Here is a 19665-nt window from a genome sequence, read left to right on the forward strand (position 1 = left end):
AGACCTGTACCCCTGGGGATAAAAATATATGTTTATAAAAAAAAAAGGAAGAAGAAGATGTGGTGTATATATATACAATGGAATACTATGCAGCCATCAAAAGAAATGAAATCTTGCCATTTACGACAACGTGGACAGAACTAGAGGGTATTGTGCTTAGTGAAATAAGTCAATCGGAGAAAGACAACTATCATATGATCTCCCTGATATGAGGAAGTGGAGATGCAACATGGGGGGTTTGGGAGTAGGAAAAGAATAAAGGAAACAAGATGGCATCGGGAGGGAGACAAACCATAAGTGACTCTTAATCTCACAAAACAAACTGAGGGTTGCTGAGGGGAGGGGGGGCAGGAGAGAGTGGTGGGGTTATGGACATTGGGGAGGGTATGTGCTATGGTGAGTGCTGTGAAGTGTGTAAACCTGGCAATTCACAGACCTGTACCCCAGGGGATAAAAATACATTATATGTTTATAAAAAAATAAAAAAAAATTAATAAATTTTAAAAAGTCTTAAAAAAATAAAAAAATAAAAATAAATAATAAAAAAATAAAAAAGAAAGAGAGGTCTCTGAGCTACAAAATGGGAAAAGAGAAATATCTATTCCACAAACTAAATTTATGTGACCAGAAATAAATATTAATTTTATTAAGCAGTGGGATGTCAAAATTAACCCCTAATAGTGAGGAAATGCAGATTTTGTCCATTTGATCATCTTTTCAACATTCATTTTGAGTTTAAGTCATTGAGCTAAGTACTGGGGATGAACATACTCTCCAGCTCTTACTCATCCAGAACACCTCCTTTGAATTTTAATTTCTGGTTTTTAGTCTCCTGAGTTATTGAGCTTTCTCACTCAGCAAAATGGAGACAATGAGCAATGTATATAATGATGAAACAGACCATTCACTGATTAGTTGGACCACACATGAAGACATAGAGTTCTAGCCACCATTCCTCCTGTATTGGGCACATAACTTCTTGCATACTCCTTGAAGTAACACAAAGAAGCCTTTTTTGTTTTGTTTGTTTATTTTTACAGATGAGGACTAGATTGATATGCCTTTTTAGTTGTTGTTAGATCACCCTTCCCAGGAGATGTTCAACTAGTGTCTGAAGCTGCCAGCTCTTTTGTATGGGAATCATTTACTCAGTAATATTTACTGAGGAACTATTATGTGTCAGGCAGTTGTATGGGTAATTGGAGATATGTGTGAACAAAATGCAGATAAATTCTTCCCTTTGTTGTATTTATATTACATTATAATGACACAAGAAGAAAATAAGTAAATAAATAAAATATATTTATATCAAATGGTATGAGTGCTGTGGAGTTAAAGTTGGAAAGGGGGATAAAATGGGTGGTATCTAATAGATTTTGCTGTGGTTAAGAATCTAACTGATGTAAGTTTTCAGATTGATGTCTGATTTAGTTATATGGTTCTGTAATTCTAGGACATAGCTTCCCTTGTTATGGAAATTCAGTACAGTGAAATAAAACCTGAAGTGTTGGTTTGTCTCTAGGTAACCCTGTTTTTTAAGAGGATGCCTTCATATACCTATCTCCCTCTTCAAGTCTTTTTAAGACGTCATTATTTCAATATGTGTATGCTGACCAATTCATTTACAGTGGTATTACATTACCTGTCCTCTATGCCTTATACCCCTAGTGCTTACTACTTCCTAACATACTATATAACATAATATATTTATTACATTTCACCGGTATTTTCTTTCTCTTCACAAAAGGATTTAAATTCCACAAGATAGGGACAGTATGTCCCTTTTGATTGCTGTATCTCCTATACCTAGAACGTAGTAGGCACTCAATAATACTTGTGGAAGGAAGACCAGGAGGGGCAGATGCAGTGGAGCATAGAAGTAGGAACACATGTTTTGGAGATTTACATTCTTCATTCAGGCATGCACTTAATCAGTACAACCTCCTTAGGCCTTAGTTATTGACACTGAAAAGTCAGTAATACTATTTTCCTGAAAAAAAAAAAATTGTAGGAGTGACACAAAATAAGTATGTCAAGCTTGTAACTTATTTCTTACCCTAAGAAATAAGAAATAGGGTACTGTTACTGTTGATCATATTGTGCTAATACTATTGTTTAATTATTTGACAGATATTTGTTGGATACCTCATAATGTTCTAGCCACAGTGCTAGGCAAATGCTGAAGATCAGCAAACTGTGAGATCCTCTCCCCTGGCCCTGTAGTGAACTCTGTTTCAAAGTTCTATTTCCAGTTGTGTTATCTTCTAAAGTAATGAGTCTGGGGCACCTGAGTGTCTCAGTGCATTAAGCATCTGACTCTAGGTTTTGGCTCAGGTCATGATCTCAGGGTTATGAGACTGAGCCCAGCATTGGGCTTGGAGCTCAGGGAGGAATCTGCTTGAGATTCTTTCTTTCAGTCTTCCCCAGCCTCTCCCCAACTCATGCACATGCATGTGCGCATGCTCTCTAAAATAAATAAATCTTAAAAAAATAATAAAGCAGTGAATCTTATATCTGGTTATGAATTTCAAGACCTCAGAGGATTTGCTAAGTACACAGCTTCATGGGAATGGGGAGGCCCACCTGGCAGTTCTTAAAGATTAGATCCAGAATGGAGAAGGGTGAAAGTATATTTTCAGCAGTTTAGGGATGATCTGTTTTTAAAAGTAGCTGCTCTTTAAGACAAGGTTTTAGGAAACCTAAACCTACCCTAAAATATACTTAGTGATTGTTTTAAAATTGCTTCAGAAAGTTGTATTTTCACTCTGGCCATGAACTTCTAGATACTGATGTTTATTAGAATCAAGGAATCAATCTTAAAGAACATTAGTGGTAATGGGGGGAGGTTTTTAAGAAGATTTGGAGGAGGGAGAAGCAAGGTATAGCTAACTTTCTAAACATTTTAAGTAATATTTGATAAAAGATCACTTTCTTATGTCTAGCGGGGAGTTAGTTAACTATTGATACCTTTTCCAATTTTGAGGGTTTTTGAGCAAAGGGAAAAAGAGAGAGAGTGAGGCAAACCAAGAAATAGACTCTTAACTATAGAGAACAAATTGATGGTTACCAGAAGGGAGGTGGGTAGGCGATGAGGATTAAAGAGTGCCCTTGTGATGAGTACTGGATGTTATATGAAACTGTGGAATCACCATATTGTACACCTGAAACTAATATTTCACTGTATGTTAGTTAACTGGAGTTTAAATAAAAACTTTTTTTTAAAATTTTTATTTATTTATTTGACAGACAGATCACAAGTAGGCAGAGAGGCAGGCAGAGACAGAGAGGAAGAAGCAGGCTCCCCACTGAGCAGAGAGCCCGATGTGGGGCTCAATCCCAGGACCCTGGGATCATGACCTGAGCTGAAGGCAGAGGCTTTAACCCATTGAGCCACCCAGGTGCCCCTAAATAAAAACTTTTTAAAAAAGGAAAGAATCTATGGTCCCTCTGAAAATAGTGAAGAATTTGAAAAACAACAACAACAACAACAAAAAAAAAACAACCTTTCTGTTATGCCAAGAGGGAATCTTTCATGCTTAGGCAGTTTGGCTCTAGGGCTACAGAACACTTAGGGCTTTCTTGGAACTGCTAAGAGCCAGAGAACTGAAGGGTGTTTTCTTTACTTTTCATATCTTGAACTTGGCATAATGCAGCCTTGGGGCAAAATACATCACAGTCAACTTAGAAGTTTTGGTCTTAACTTTGGTGTCTTCTGAAATTTTGTTTCAAAAGAGATTCAACAAGATGTTTCTACTCAATTAAAACTTTCATCTAGGCAAACTACATGGAAGGAAATGTCAGCTCTGAATTCTTTTTTAAAAAATTATTTTAAGAGTAAGTTATCTATCAATTATCCATCTACCTATACATATAGGTATTTAAGATGAGTTATTACCTGATGAGGGAAGGTAGTAATTAGGCATTCAGCTTTATCAGAGGAAGGAAAGAGATAATTTATTGATGGAGCAAGTATCTCTGAGCAGAAAGAAATAAATGAATATGAGAATTTTGTCTCCACAAAAGAAAACGGCAACTTTACAAAGAAAGAAGATGATGATGTAGGTGATAAGGAAATTAGGGATATTGACTTGTAATGCATTTACACAACCAAGAGAAATCCCACATTTGAGAGAAAGGAGAATCTATGGAACACAAATCTGGCTAACATTTAGATTTTTAAAAAATGCCAGAAAGATGAAGAAAAATCTAATTATCATCATTGTGTTAGAAGGATTTAATAATGATAAAGAAACTTGATGCCAGTTTGGAAAATGCCACATAGTCTGGGAGGTTATTACACTGTGGAGCTCCAATTATAATGTTGTGCTGTATATCCAGCGATGAAATTACAGGCCCACCATCTGTTTTACTGGTGATTGGGATTCATTTGGACATTTTAGTTTATACCAATGCTGCACATTTGCAAAGCAAGAGCCAGCGGCTCCTGTCTGTTTCCATGGCCCATGCCAAGTTATACCCGAATGCCAAGTCGTTTGAACTAGCTGGTTTCACCAATAAGAGATAATACATCGTGTGAAGAAGATGATGGCTTTTTAGGAAGGGCTTAGCAATTAATGATACGTGATAGGACTTGAACCATAAAGGCATTATATTTGAGAAGCATTTAAGTGTCTAGACAGAAAACAGAAAACAGTGACTTTTGGTATTTTATTTGCTGTATGGGTTTCAACCAGTAGTTTTCATGTAACAGGGCACTTTTGTCCCGTAGAGGACATTTGGCATGTATGTAGATACTTTGGTTTTCACAGCTTGAGGGAAAGATATGCTGCTGTGATATAGTATGTAGAGGTCATGGGTGCTGCTATACATCTTATAAACACAGGTGAACCCCCACACAGCAAAGAATTATTTGGCCAAAAATACAAGTAGTCAAAGTCAAGAACTCTAGTTCAGACTAAAACTTTACTTCTTCTAAGTCTCCCCCCACCCTTCCTTTATGGGGATAATATCTTACAGAGTTAATGTAAGGAACTAATGAGATGACTTATATAAAAATACCTGAAAAGTGTTAGCTGTTTACTGAATTTTGACTATGGACATTTAAAACTAATTATAAAGTGATTCTAAAATTTTATGAAGTAGGTTGGAATAGGATTTTGAGCGTAGATAATGGGCTTCACATTGTAAGTGACACTGAACGGCACATATGGGGAAGGAGAAGTATATAAAATATTTTATGTATCTTATATAATTATGTATTTTATGTATCTTATATAATTATAATTATGTAATTATTTTGTGTTCTGTACCAGAATTTTTTTAAATAATGTATTTATTTATTTAACAGGGAGAGAGAGAGAGATCACAAGTAGGCAGAGCAGCAGGCAGAGAGAGAGGGGGAAGCAGGCTCCCTGCTGAGCAGAGAGCCTGATGCAGGGCTCAATCCCAGGACCCTGAGATCATTACCTGAGCCAAAGGCAGAGGCTTAACCTACTGAGCCACCCAGGTGCCCCTGTACCAGAATTTTTTTATAAGAGCTATGCATCCCTTTCCCATCACACTTCAAAATGTTTTTTTTTAAATCATATTTGTATGGACAACTTAATATAAGTAGAATTGGGTAGTTGGAGAATATCATATTATTTTTTAATAAGCTGACATGTTTTTACAGGTGTTGGAGGAAGGATATAGTATTTCCTAAAAAACCAAGGCAGTACTCTTTTTCAAAATCTCTTAACATCTCACATTAAAGTAAGTTATTTGAAAATAGTTTGGAAAATGCTGAAGTGAAGGAAGGAGAGAAAGCAGGGAATGGAGGGAGGGAGAGAGAGCGAGAGAAATTGAGCTAGAAAAAAATATATATTTGTATATGAATGAATGAAACACTGGAACAGTAATTGTTGAGGCATAAACGCATGTGATCAAGAGGGTGGATAGTCTCCATCTGGAATAGGAAACAGTGACATGGTTAGAGTCAGTCATATGATCTGGAAAAACCTATAGGACAGAGACTTTAGTTGTCCTTACCTTAACTACACTAGTGATTGGAATGAAACACAGTACTGAGAATTGGTTTTGGAAACATGTTTATAGTTAGGGAAAGTTACTCATCACAACTATAATAGTTGTTTTCTGTGACTCATGGGCACATTCAGCTAGGCTATTCTTTTAGGTAATATTGTAACATCTTAAATTATTTTCTTAAACTTGAGTCAGAGAGATAAGGAGTTGGAGTAGAGGAGGAACGTTCCCACTGTGCGTGCAACTGAAGGCACTTTCTCTCCCCACCACCACTATCAGAGATAATCATTTAGTGACTCTGGCCACAGATGAGGCATCAGAAGTTTTCTATCACCTCAAATGATTCTGGGAGCAGCAACCTAGTTAATGTCTAATCTAGAATGCATAAAAATTAAAAAGCAAAAACATAAGACTTACCTCTCTTTGTCTTTGTAAGGCATGTTAAGAAGCCATGGGGACAACATTGACAAACTGGATTGGAGGAACTACTGATTAAAAGAGGTGATAATGAAAACAATGCAATAATGGCTGACATTTACTAAACACATACTCCTTTTCAACTTTTGTCATTGTGCTTTACCTTCAAAAATCCTTTAAGTCCTCAAACCACTCTGAAGCAGGTGTTGAAATGCTCTCTGAGGGGGTACTTCGTCTGGATAGAGAAGTTAGCTAATTTGGCAAGGTCACTAAGTAAGAAACACAGCATTCTTCTAGATTTTGAGTTAAAACAAACAAACAAACAAAAAACTTAAACAAACAGAAAAACAAAAAATCCAAAACACTAAAACTAAGTTCTTGGATACACTACAACCTGGCTAGACAGAAAAGTCTAACTCTTAATTCTGGATGCACACTAGAATCCCCTAATCAGCTTAAAAATTTTCATTTTATTTTTTTAAAGTGGTAGAAATATTCTTAATTTTATTAGTAGATACTTGACACTGTGCCTTTGTCAAAACCCACAAAATTTTACAGCTCAAACTCTGAACCCTACTGTATGCAACCTGAAAACACCAGTTATGAGATCAGAGAATCCCAAGATGGGATGTTGACTGTAAACAAAGAATCTAACTGTATAATGAATACATAACCTTTCCGAATACGTAGAGGGAAAAGGTGCTGGATTAAGTAACTTTGGAATTGAGTAGAGACTAAGGACTAAAGGCAATACAAACTGTATAGAAACATTGTACTCTAGTTAGTAAAGTTAGTTTCTACAGAGGCACAGGTTAATAATCCTGAAACTTCTACACATATATAGTGGAATCAAACCATTAAGTAAATAGATGGTGAATGACTGGATCCAAGTTTCTCAATACTGGTTTAGATAAGCAAAGGGCAGAAGGCTGGAATGAGCCACGGGGTAATGAATTAGAGCTAGAGATATCAGCATGAACTCATGTTTAGTTTACTTATATGGGTTAGTAATGCACACATGTAATTTCTAGCTCTGTTCTCTGGGAGGTCCTAGAAGCAACAACACCTCAGAAGCAATGGGCATACCATACTCCCAGGTGTTGGTTTCTAATGCCATGTTCCAATAAAAGGAACCAGGGCTTCTTGGAGAAATGGTTGACTGTAAGGCTGGGGCAAAGAATATGCAGATGAGTCTAAAACTCAAAAAACAAAATGATGGGTTATGTAAAAGGGACAGAGGAGCCAAATGAAAGAGCTCTCGATAGCCTATCTTGCAACAATTAGAACAACAAAATAAATGTGATATTGAAGTATAACCCAAAATATAAAATAAGTGTCCATCAGTCCGTACTAATTAATTAAATGACTACATGACTAAATAAATAAATACATAAATAAAAACAGACAAATTGCTGAGCAGAAGAATTCCAAATAATTTATGTATATTCCACTTCCAAGAGGTGGAAAACTAACTACCTTCTCTGTAATTGTGGGCTGATGATTTCCTTCTGAAGAGTGTAGTAACAAAGGTGGAAGAAGTTGTACTTTTATACTGAGAAACCTGATAGACAGGTATTTCAGCCAGATGATCAAAGTCAATGTCAACAGTAATGTCATGTTGATGACATGTACTGTTGATGTGAGATGGTGAGAGTGGCATTTTACCTCTGTGGTTTTTCTCTCATAACTTCATTTATTCTTGAAAAACAAAAATCAGGCAAATCTCAATTGTGGGACATTCTACAAAATAATCAGTATTCCTTGAAACTGTCAAAGTCATCAAAAACAAGGAAAATCTGAAAAACTGTCATAGGCAAGAGAAGCATAAGGAGACATGATGAGTCAATGTGATGTGGTTTTCTGGAACAGAAAAAAGGACATTGGGTAAAAACTAGGAAAATGTGATAGATATAGGCTTTAATTATTAACCATGCATCACTTTTGGTATACTAATTATAATAAATGTATCATATTAGTGTTAATATAATATTTTATAATATTATGGGGGGTAGTGGAAATATATCCATTATTATAGATAATAATAGAGGAAAGTATGTATGGGGTATAGGGAGACTCTAAATTTAATCTTTCAAACTTGTTTTAAAATTATCTTTTGTAAATGTACAACTATTCTGAAGTTAAAAGTGTGTAAACAAAACAAAGCACCTGTGTCTTAGGACACCCTGCTAGACTTAGATTTTATTTGCTAGGGTGGAGCTTGAGTGCATGTATGTTTTAAAAGAGCCCCAGGTGATTCTAATAAGCATCAAATGAGGATTAAAATACATTCCATTAAAAAAAAAATCCATCGAATTAGTACCATTGCACAACTTTTCCTTTCCAATAGGTCCTAAATTTGCCTTTCCAGTTCACAGATCTGCCTTTTCCCCTAGATTCTTTCACAAATGATCAGTAAAAGCATCTCTTTTTTTGAATCAAAGTTTCTGAGAATCCAAGCCTGAGTGCTTTAAGAAAAATCCGATGATACATTTAGTAGTATGTCCTGATGACACTTAGCAACAACAACAAAAAGTCATGTGGCCTCTTAAATGAGAGGGAAAAAAAGGCTTAATATTTATTAACTAAGGTTATGGTCCACAAGGATGATTCAGTCCAAGAATTATGGTGTCTCCAAAGTGGCAACTGAAATGACTACTTGTTTTAGTATATGAGTTACATGTGGCAAACTTGTTCTTTTTCCTGTGCTCAAGTCTGGTTCTGAAATCACAGCAGATCAGTATAACAGACATCAGTTAAAGGGACAAGATCATAAACCTTTGAGATTATCCAGTCTAGTGGTTTTTCTCTATGTCACGTAATTCTTGGAGGCTTCCTTGGTGTTTAGGTGGGATAAGTTCCAGCCTCCAATCTGTCTCAATCAGACCAGCTCTAATGTAGCCAATTTTATTTTATTTTTTTGGTGTTTCAACATAGTACTCCATTTTTAAAGACTTCGGCTGCTAGGAAAAAAAAAAAATTAATCCACCAAACAAGTCTAGGTATTTGCAGGTAAGTTTGTTAAGCCCCAAAATATCAGGGTTACACAGTTCTGATACGCAGTAACATCTATAATACGTTTATAATGATGTCTTACCTTGATCTCAACACAAGTGACAGTGATGACAGCAAATCCAGACTTTGTAAGGTCTTTCTGATAACCAGGTAAGCTCAGTTCATGCCTTCCAAGAACATTCAAGCATTAATAATAAATTATGTTACATTATGACCATCTCTCTTCCTTCTCAGGTAACAGTTGATATTTGTTGTCCTTTGTTTTAAAGGGCAGGTTCCATTACATTTCTTTGGCTGTAGATATCTGTTTCAGTTGGATCTTGAACCCAGTTGAAGTAAGACACACCTTTACATGTGACTCCTGCATATCTGACTTTGCTGATTCCGCCAGTGAAACATGGCTTAACGTCCTCTCCTAGCAGTGCCTGGGAATTGGCAGCAAGTGCTGAGCTCAGGTTATGTTCTCTAAAACGAAAATTATTTTCAGTAGCTCTCTTTTTTTAAGACACTTAGTCTAATCTCAGCCAGTTGGCTGCAAAATTGTCAGAATATATTACAGGAAACTCTAGGCAAATGGCATCCTAAGAATATTACTTATTCAGCACAATAAAGTTTGAAGTTCATCAACTCCAACAAGATGATTCAACTGCTTACACTTAATTGTCACCTTGTCTTAACTTTCAACAAACATACCATTGCACACAGAGCTTTTGCCTGTCTGGTGGATATACTTCAAAAAGCTTTAATGCTTGAAAAATTCAACTGCACAAACACAGGTATGCTTTTATTATTACCAGTTTCTGAATATAGCTGCAAAAAGAAAATGCCACTGTTATTTTCTTTTAAAAGCCTGTAATAAGATAGAACTAGCAGATAGGATGTGGCGCTGAGGTGACTTAACTGTATAACTCTTTTAAAAGTTCTCAAGACTAAATTACCCTTGGTGTTTGACTCAGCATTTTACAAGCTAATACCAGAACATCTACTTAGACTCTATTAAAAACCCTTCAGAGAACTGTAATCCTCTTTCTGGAAAATTTTAAAGGAATTTAAAGTGTTTGGAAAGTAAAATACTTGGTTGTGTAAGTATATTTTGTTCAAAATCTCATTTAATTTTATTCAACATGAATTGTGTTTTAACTTAGAAGTAAAAATTAGTGAGTGAGTGAAGAGATACAGCAATGTTTCATTGATTAGAAAATGTGTAACCACATATGTAGGATTTTTGGCTAAATGAACCTTATGTCCTAATGCATTACATCTTTTAAACACAAATAAATTTGTAAGGACATTTGTATTCTTTCTTACACAAAAGATATTAATCACAGTTATAACATTAATATGTTGAATGCTGACTGTCTAGATGTCTGGGTTTGAATTCTAGTTCTGTAACTTGCTAACTCTGTGACTTTTGCTATATTGTTTACCTTCTCCAATCCTCATTAAAAAAGGGGTAATAATTATTATACATATCTTACATGTCTGAGAACCAGAACAAAATAATTCATGCAAATCTTTACTGATTTGTATATAATTTAAAGGTATATAGTCTAAAAGAAATGTGTAGTAAATATTAGATATTTTTGTTGTTTGCTACTTTTATGGTGATGATATAATACACAGCCCAATTCTATTTTTACGGATCAAACTATCAGCTATTGCTTTTCTTGTATTTTCACCAACCTCTCCCACCCATATTTCTTCCCCAAATCCTTCTATCCTCTACTTTTAATCTGCCATGGACTGGAAAATTAGAAAAGAAAGTTTATAGTTATAATAAGCTACCATAGAGTTAATAGACTGTGAAGTAATAGAGTTAAACCTTTGGCTTGCATAGGAGTTTAGAGCAAGATTTAGCTCGGAGTCAATTTTTGTTTCAGAGTTTGGGGATCTGTTATATGGAAGTTGCTAGAACTCTGATGCATTGTTAAATATGGTTAAATTATACGTATACAACTTAATTCTACATGCCTTCTCATACACATAGCCTACATATTTTATTTTAGTAATATAAAACAGCTCATCATTTTCTTTTAATTAGTATTCTTTTAATAAGTATAATAATTACTTATAGTTTTAAGACAACTGTATTAACATTTGTATAACATCACATACACATAAATGTTCAGGAATGAACACTTTTAGATTTTTGAGTAATATTACAAATAGAGTTTATTTTTCATATAAAATCAGTATTCTAAGAACTTTTAAAATAATTTAACAGAAGAGAGGGAAGGCTTCTCATTAATTTCACCATTCAAACATATTAATTATTTCTAGTTTTATACATTTCTATTTATTTCTTTATCATTTAATTATCTTTTTTTAAAGAGAGCATGCTGGGGCATACAAGAAGGGGGAGGAGAATAGGGGTGGGTGATGGAGGGACCGAGGGAGAGTGGGAAGAGAATATTAAGCAGACTCCATGCTAAGTGCAGAGCCCAACATGGAGCTTGGTCTGATGACACTGAGATCATGACCTGAGCCAAAATCAAGAGTTGGTTGCTTAACCAACTGAGCTAACCATGTCTCCCTGCACATTCACTTTTAGTTCACTTTTAGTTCTTAATCATAAATACACATATTCTTACATCATTCTGATAAAAGAATATAAAATTATAATGATTAATAACATCTTGTTTTAGGGCACTTGGGTGGCTCAGTCAGTTAAGTGTCTGCCTTCGGCTCAGGTCATGATCCCAGGATTATGGAATGGATCTGAGCAGGGAGCCTGTTTCTCTGTCTCCCTCTGCCTACTGCCCCCCCCTGCTTGTGCTCTCTCTGTCAAATAATACAATAAATACAATCTTTAAAAAAATAAATACAATACAATAAATAAATACAACCTTAAAAAAAAAGTATCATGTACTTTATATGGAGAACCCAAAAGACTCCACCCCTAAACTACTAGAACTCATACAGCAATTCAGTAATGTGGCAGGATACAAAATCAATGTACAGAAATCAGTTGCTATCTTATACTCTAACAATGAAAATATAGAAAGGGAAATTAGAGAATCGATTCCATTTACTACAGCAACAAGAACCATAAGATATCTGGGAATAAACCTAACCAAAGAGGTAAAGGATCTGTACTTGAAGAACTAGAGAACACTCATGAAAGAAATTGAAGAAGACACAAAAAGATGGAAGAGCATTCCATGCTCATGGATCTGAAGAATAAACATTGTTAGAATGTCTATACTGCCTAGAGCAATCTATACTTTCAATGCCATCCCGATCAAAATTCCACCGGCATTTTTCAAAAAGCTGGAACAAACAATCCTAAAATTTGTATAGAACTAGAAGAGACCCCGAATTGCTAAGGAAATGTTGAAAAAGAAAAACAAAACTGGGGGCATCACATTGCCTGATTTCAAGCTTTACTACAAAGCTGTGATCACTAAGACAGCATGGTACTGGCACAAAACCAGACACATGGACCACTGGAACAGAGTAGAGAGCCCAGATAAGGACCCTCAACTCTATGGTCAAATAATCTTTGACAAAGCAGGAAAAAATATACAATATATTGAAGAGACTGTCTCTTCAAAAGACAGTCTTTTCAATAAATGGTGCTGGGAAAATTGGGCAGCTATGTATAGAATGAAGCTCAACCGTTTTCTTACATCATACACAAAGATAAACTTAAAATGGATGAAAGACCTCAACATGAGGGAGGAATCTATCAAAATCCTAGAGGAGAACATAGGCAATAACCTCTTCGACATTGGTCACAGCAACTTCTTTCAAGACATGTCTCCAAAAGCAAAGGAAACAAAAGCAAAAATGAACTTTTTGGACTTCATCAAGATCAAAAGTTTCTGCAAAGCAAAGGAAACATTATGGAGGCATAATACTCTATCGTATATATTCCTTAAGAAATTAAAAATAGAGCTTCCCTATGACCCTGCAATTGCACTACTGGGTATATACCCCAAAGATACTGATGTAGTGAAAAGAAGGGCCATCTGTACCCCAAAGTTCATAGCAACAATGGCCACAGTTGCCAAACTGTGGAAAGAACCAAGATGCCTTTCTATGAACGAATGGATAAAGAAAATATGGTCCATATATACTATGGAGTATTATGCCTCCATCAGAAAGGATGAATACCCAACTTTTGTATCAACATGCATGGGACTAGAGGAGATTATGCTGAGTGAATTAAATCCAGCAGAGAGAGTCAAGTATCATATGGTTTCACTTACTTGTGGAGCATAAGGAATGACACGAAGGACATCGGCAGATGGAGAGAAGTGTGTTGGGGGAAATCGGAGGGGGAGACAAACCATGAGAGGCTGAGGACTCTGAGAAACAAACTGAGGGTTTGTGAAGGGGGGGATTATGGGAGGTTGGGTGAGCCTGGTGGTGGGTATTAAGGAGGGCACGTATGGCATGGAGCACTGGGTGTGGTGCATAAACAATTTTGGAACACACACACAAAAATAAATTTTAAGAAAGTATCATGTTTTAATTGTCATGTCTGTAAAACTTTAAACTGGGCATTATAGGTCTTAAAGTTAAAGATTCTTATCAATCGTGAATTCAGCATTTAGCCAGCAAAGAAACCAAGATGTTCCCTTCACAGTAGATGTATTAGTCAATTTCAAGCAAAGAACAAAGAGTAAGAAAGATACATATTAATTTATGGATGATGATGATGATGATAAATATTTCAAATGAAAACATGTTCAGAACCTTTTCCTCTCCAATCATCTCTTCTCTGATTATGCATATTTTAATCAAATACTACAACCCATTATTTGATAAAAAACCAGAAAATCATTTTTCTCGAAGGTTATCAGCATCAGTGTTTAACCAAATGATGAAATAAATTAAGATTCTGGAAAGTGATTATAGTCAGTACATATACACTTGGATTGCAACACTAAAAAGGTAAATTATTTAAAGTTTTTTTTTAATCTAATAGAATTTTTCCATGACTTGCTGAAAACTTTTTTCCCCCAGTAGTCAGTTTATGGTCACTGAGTTGAGAATGGGTTTGTCTTGAGTAATTGTGTTAATAACATTCTCTCTGCAATACTAAATATTCTAGAAGAACAAGGTCCTGAACTAGAAATTCTCATCTATGTATAAAGTGGAAAGAGATTAGGGCATACTGCTGCCTTATGGTTACAGGTAATGTGTCTGTAAGAACAGACAATGGAGGAAGTCTCATTTCTCTTCAGATCTTGAGGCTTTCTTAAATACGTTTTGGTTAGTAAATGAAAAAGGTATATGGTAGAGAAGAGTTATTAAGTAAAGTTTATACCATATTCTAATAGGCTATGTTTAGAATAAATAAGTTCTAAACATATTTACATGTTATATCATCTGTGTTTAGAATATCATTTATTCTTTTTTTAAAGATTTTATTTAAAGAATATCATTTATTCTTGATTTAAATTTGTTTGTAACTTTAGTAGTTACAAACAAATTTAAATTAAAAAATTTGTTTGTAACTTTAATAATTGATATTTAGGTGACTAATATGGATCATCAATAAGATCCATAATTCTATAATTGTGAATGTCCCTACCATTAGTGTTAGAGATTTCAGGGTAGGTGCATTGTTTGCCCTGACTGTTAGGGAGGGACCACAGAGGGTTTGATACTGAGAAATGCTTGTTTGTATTAGACGTCTATGAAGCACACTTTTTCCTGGGCCTCTCCCTCCAGTTTCTACCCTTTTATCTAATGACTTCCATATGTGTGACTATGGCCAGACTACATCATCTTGACCATCTTGATTTCTGACTGGATCTTAATGTAGTAATTTTCCTTCTCTGTTTCTGACTCTGAGTTGTTACCAAGTTACCCAGTGGTCACTATTCAAAAAGAAAAGCTGCATCTCCTCTCTTTAGCAAATTTCTTCTTTAAATTGTTGGCCATAAATCTGTTTTCTTCTTTGGATAATAAAGGACATAAAATTCACTTGTACCCCTGAAGCTCACATCAGTGACTTGCTAGCCCAGCTGAAAATGACTCTCTGGTTCACCATGACAAATCCATTAAGCAGGAATATTTCAGGTCACAAGTTTCTGATAAAGTGAGTTCTTGATGAAAATATAATTAAGTCTGAATTGTTCAGATTCCTGAGCCATCTGTAAGTACAAAGTAGCTGCTTTTCACAGCCCCCAGTCCTCTACCTTTCTTTATTGGAATTGACAGCTGCTATACAGTCTACAAATGAAATATCTAGTTTTTGGTAATATGTATTCTTTTGACTTTGTCCTAAGAAAGACTGCATTAAGCATTATCATTGACTTGGCAGTTACCAAGGCTAATTTTTTTTCTTTCTTCTAGGTTGCTCTGCATCATCTCCTCTCAGCCTTGACTTGGGGTTTACTAAAGTGATCAAACAATAAGGTTCTTCTCCCCTTACATTTTATTTTAGAAATCATGATTGGTACTCGTGCCATCAGCACACCTGTCTCATGATTTCTTTCCATCCTAGGGACTTCCTGCAGATTCTACTGGATTTTACTCTGTTGTTACTATCAAGCCATTAGTCTTATTTTCCATCTAACTTACCTGCCTACTACTTGCCTTTATTCTTCACATTAAGACCATTTTAGAATCATTTACTGTATATATGGTTTTGTCAGTGCCAAGATAGAAGCTCATCCAGTAATAGAAAGGGGAATGCAATACATGACAAACTTAAAGAATAATGAAGGTACTATGTTGGAGAAGGTCATTTGATTTGGTTCATTCACGCTTAGAGACCAGGTAGGTAAGTGGATCACAGTTAGAGGAGAATGCAGGTGTGGGAAATAATCAGATAAAAATCTGACATCAAAAAGGTCTGGTATGGGAATAAGAAATAAATGATGGAGATTGAATTTGGAGGGTATACTTTGAACAATGACAACTTTGCAGGAGACACTGGTCTCTCAGAATATAGTGTCAAGATAAGATCTTAGGCATGAAATAAAGTGTCATGTGGGAACTGATTGAAAAAAATGACCACAGTTGTTTCTGCCTCTTTGTATCCATGCTTACCCCATTAAAAAGTGGAATTTATCTCTCTGTCTCTTGAACCTAGGCTGGCTTTGTGGCTTGGGACTTGCTTTGGCCAATAGAATATGGCTGAAGTGACCAGTAGAGCTGTTTTAAGCTTCAACATTAAAAGACCTTCAGTATTTCCTCTTAATTTCTTTGATCCCTTCATGCTCTCAGGTGCACAGGTCCAGCACAGCTTGCTGAAGGGTGAGCAACCATGTGAAACAAGGGCAACCGTGACTGCTGAAGTTGTCATTACCAGCTAGTCGCCAGCTGACCTGTGAGCTGATAACATGCCCATCAGTAAATCTAATGAAGGTTAGAAGAACCACCTGTTCCAAACTGCCAACTTGCAAAATCATATGCGTAATAAACGGTGCTTTTCATATACTTAACAAATGGCCAGTAAATTACTAACTATGAAAATGGTTTGAAACAATAAATAACTATCCACTACAACCCCATTTACTGAAACAGAGGTTGTACAGAGTTTGGATTTCATGTTACAAGACAAGATGCATTCAACATCACTATGAGACTAATATTGACCAAGAAAGATACTATTTCAGGATTCCATTTCTTTCTTTCTTTCTCTCTCTCTTTCTTTTTGTTTTTAAACATATAATGTATTATTTGTTTCAGGGGTACAGGTCTGTGAATCATCAGTCTTAAACAATTCACAGCACTCACCATAGCACATACCCTCCTCAATGTCCATCACCCAGCCACCCTATCTCTCCTACCACCCTCCCCTCCAGCAACCTTCAGTTTGTTTCCTGAGGTGAAGAGTCTCTTATGGTTTGTCTCCTCCTCTGGTTTCATCTTTATTTTTTTTTTTAAAGATTTTATTTATTTATTTGACAGAGATCACAAGTAGGCAGAGAAGCAGGCAGAGGGGGGGGGGAAGCAGGCTCCCCACTGAGCAGAGAGCCTGATGAGGGGCTTGATCCCAGGACCCTGAGATCATGACCTGAGCCGAAGGCAGAGGCTTAACCCACTGAGCCACCCAGGCACCCCTCTGGTTTCATCTTGTTTTATTTTTCCCTCCCTTCCCCTATGATCCTCTGTTTTTCTCAAATTCCTCATATTAGTGAGATCATATGATAATTGTCTTTCTCTGATCGACTTATTTCACTTAGCATAATACCCTCTAGTTCCATCCATGTCATTGCAAATGGCAAGATTTCGTTTTGTTGTTGTTGTTGTTGTGTTTGTTTGTTTGTTTGTTTGTTTTTATAGCTACATGGTATTCCATTTTATACCATATTCTACGTCTTCTTTATTTATTCATCTGTTGATGGACATCTAGGCTCTTTCCATAGTCCATTTCTTTTTGCATATCATGAGGCTTGTTCTAAATTTAGAATGGGCTTAAGAGCCATAACTCTAGATTCTAAAGTGTAGAATAAAATATCAAGATTATTAGTGGAAGAAATGTTTTGAAAAAATCAAGTCAATTTAACTACCTTCATTTATTAGACAGTGTGTATGAAAAAGGAAAAGCAGCCCAGAAGAAGTTAAATAGTAAAAATTTTCTCCAAAATTTTTGAAATTAATTAATGATTTTACTAACCAAAATTTTTTAGAAAACAGAAGATAGCACATTTTTGCAAGAATGTGGAGAAATTGGAATACTTATATACTTTTGGTCATTTAAATTGGTATAGTCACTATGGAAAACTGTATGGGGATTCCTCAAAAAATTAAAAATAGGGTTACCATATGATCTAGCAATCCCACTTCTAGGTATATATCCAAAAGAACTGATACCAGGATCTTTTTTTTTTTTTAAAGATTTATTTATCTATTTGAGAGAGAGAGAGAGCGTGGTGAGGAGGGACAGAAGAAGAGGGGGAGAAAGAATCTTTTTTTTTTTTTTTAAAGATTTTATTTATTTATTTGACAGACAGAGATCACAAGTAGGCAGAGAGGCAGGCAGAGAGAGAGGAGGAAGCAGGCTCCCCGCTGAGCAGAGAACCCGATGCGGGGTTCGATCCCAGAACCCTGAGATCATGACCCGAGCCGAAGGCAGCAGCTTAACCCACTGAGCCACCCAGGCGCCCCCTGATACCAGGATCTTAAAGAGATATCTGCCCTCCCAGTTCATTTGTAGTATTAGTCACAACAGCCAAGGTAAGGAAACAACCTAAATGTCCATTGACAGATGACTGGATAAAGAAAATATGACCTATACATATTGTAGAATATTATTTAGCCTAAAAAGAGAAGGAAATATTGCCATATGTAATGACATGGATGAACCAGGAGGACATACTGAATGAAATGAGCCAGTCACAAAAAGACAAATATAGCATGATTCCACTTATACACATAGATACACTTAGATACATACTTGGATACACTTTAGGTATCTAAAATAGTCAAGCTTTGGACGCCTGGGTGGCTCAGTTGTTAAGCCACTGCCTTCGGCTCAGGTCATGGTCCCAGGGTCCTGGGATTGAGTCCCACTTTGGGCTCCTTGCTCAGCGGGGAGCTTGCTTCTCTCTCTGCCTCGGCCTGCTGCTCTGCCTGCTTGTGTTCTCCCTCTCTCTCTCTCTGTCTGACAAATAAATAAATAAAATCTTTTAAAAAATAAAATAGTAAAGCTCATAGAAACAGTAGGATGGTGGTTGTCAGAGATTGAGGAGAGAGGGAAATGGGGAGTTGCTATTCAATGGGTATATAGTTTGATTTATGCAAGATGAGTAAGTTCTAGAGATCTGCTGTACAGCATTATGCCTATAGTTAACATTACTGCATCGTGCACTTAAAATTTTGTCAAGAGGATAGTCATATAAATGTTCTAACCACAATAAAAAAATTGCAAAAGAAGTTCAATATGAACTAATAAGATTTTTAGTTCTTGTTCTCCAGATAAACCCAGATATGTGAGATTTAACAGTTCGAACTACTTCATCATTAAATTTTGGAAGAGAAAAGATTCAGAGATTATGTAGTGCAGTTTTGTCATTTTGTGGTTGTTAAAAAGGGTCCTGGTTAGGTCCTATAAGTAGTAATGGCAGAACTTACTGTAACATTCGTTCATTTAGTCTTATCTGGTGCTTTGCCTATATAATCTAATGAGTTCTTTCAGAAGGTATTTTAGTAGAAAAGATCTATCTTTAAGGCCAGAGTAAAAACAGATAAGGGTTTAATTTTATAAAAATTGTCTACCTTGAATTTTCTTGCATTCTTCCTTAAGCACCATTATTATTGCTATTCTGATAGCTTATTCCATTGCTAATT

Source organism: Enhydra lutris, unplaced genomic scaffold (genome assembly GCF_002288905.1).
Source record: "Enhydra lutris kenyoni isolate GAN:26980312 unplaced genomic scaffold, ASM228890v2 scaffoldscaffold10, whole genome shotgun sequence".
NCBI lineage: Eukaryota > Metazoa > Chordata > Mammalia > Carnivora > Mustelidae > Enhydra > Enhydra lutris.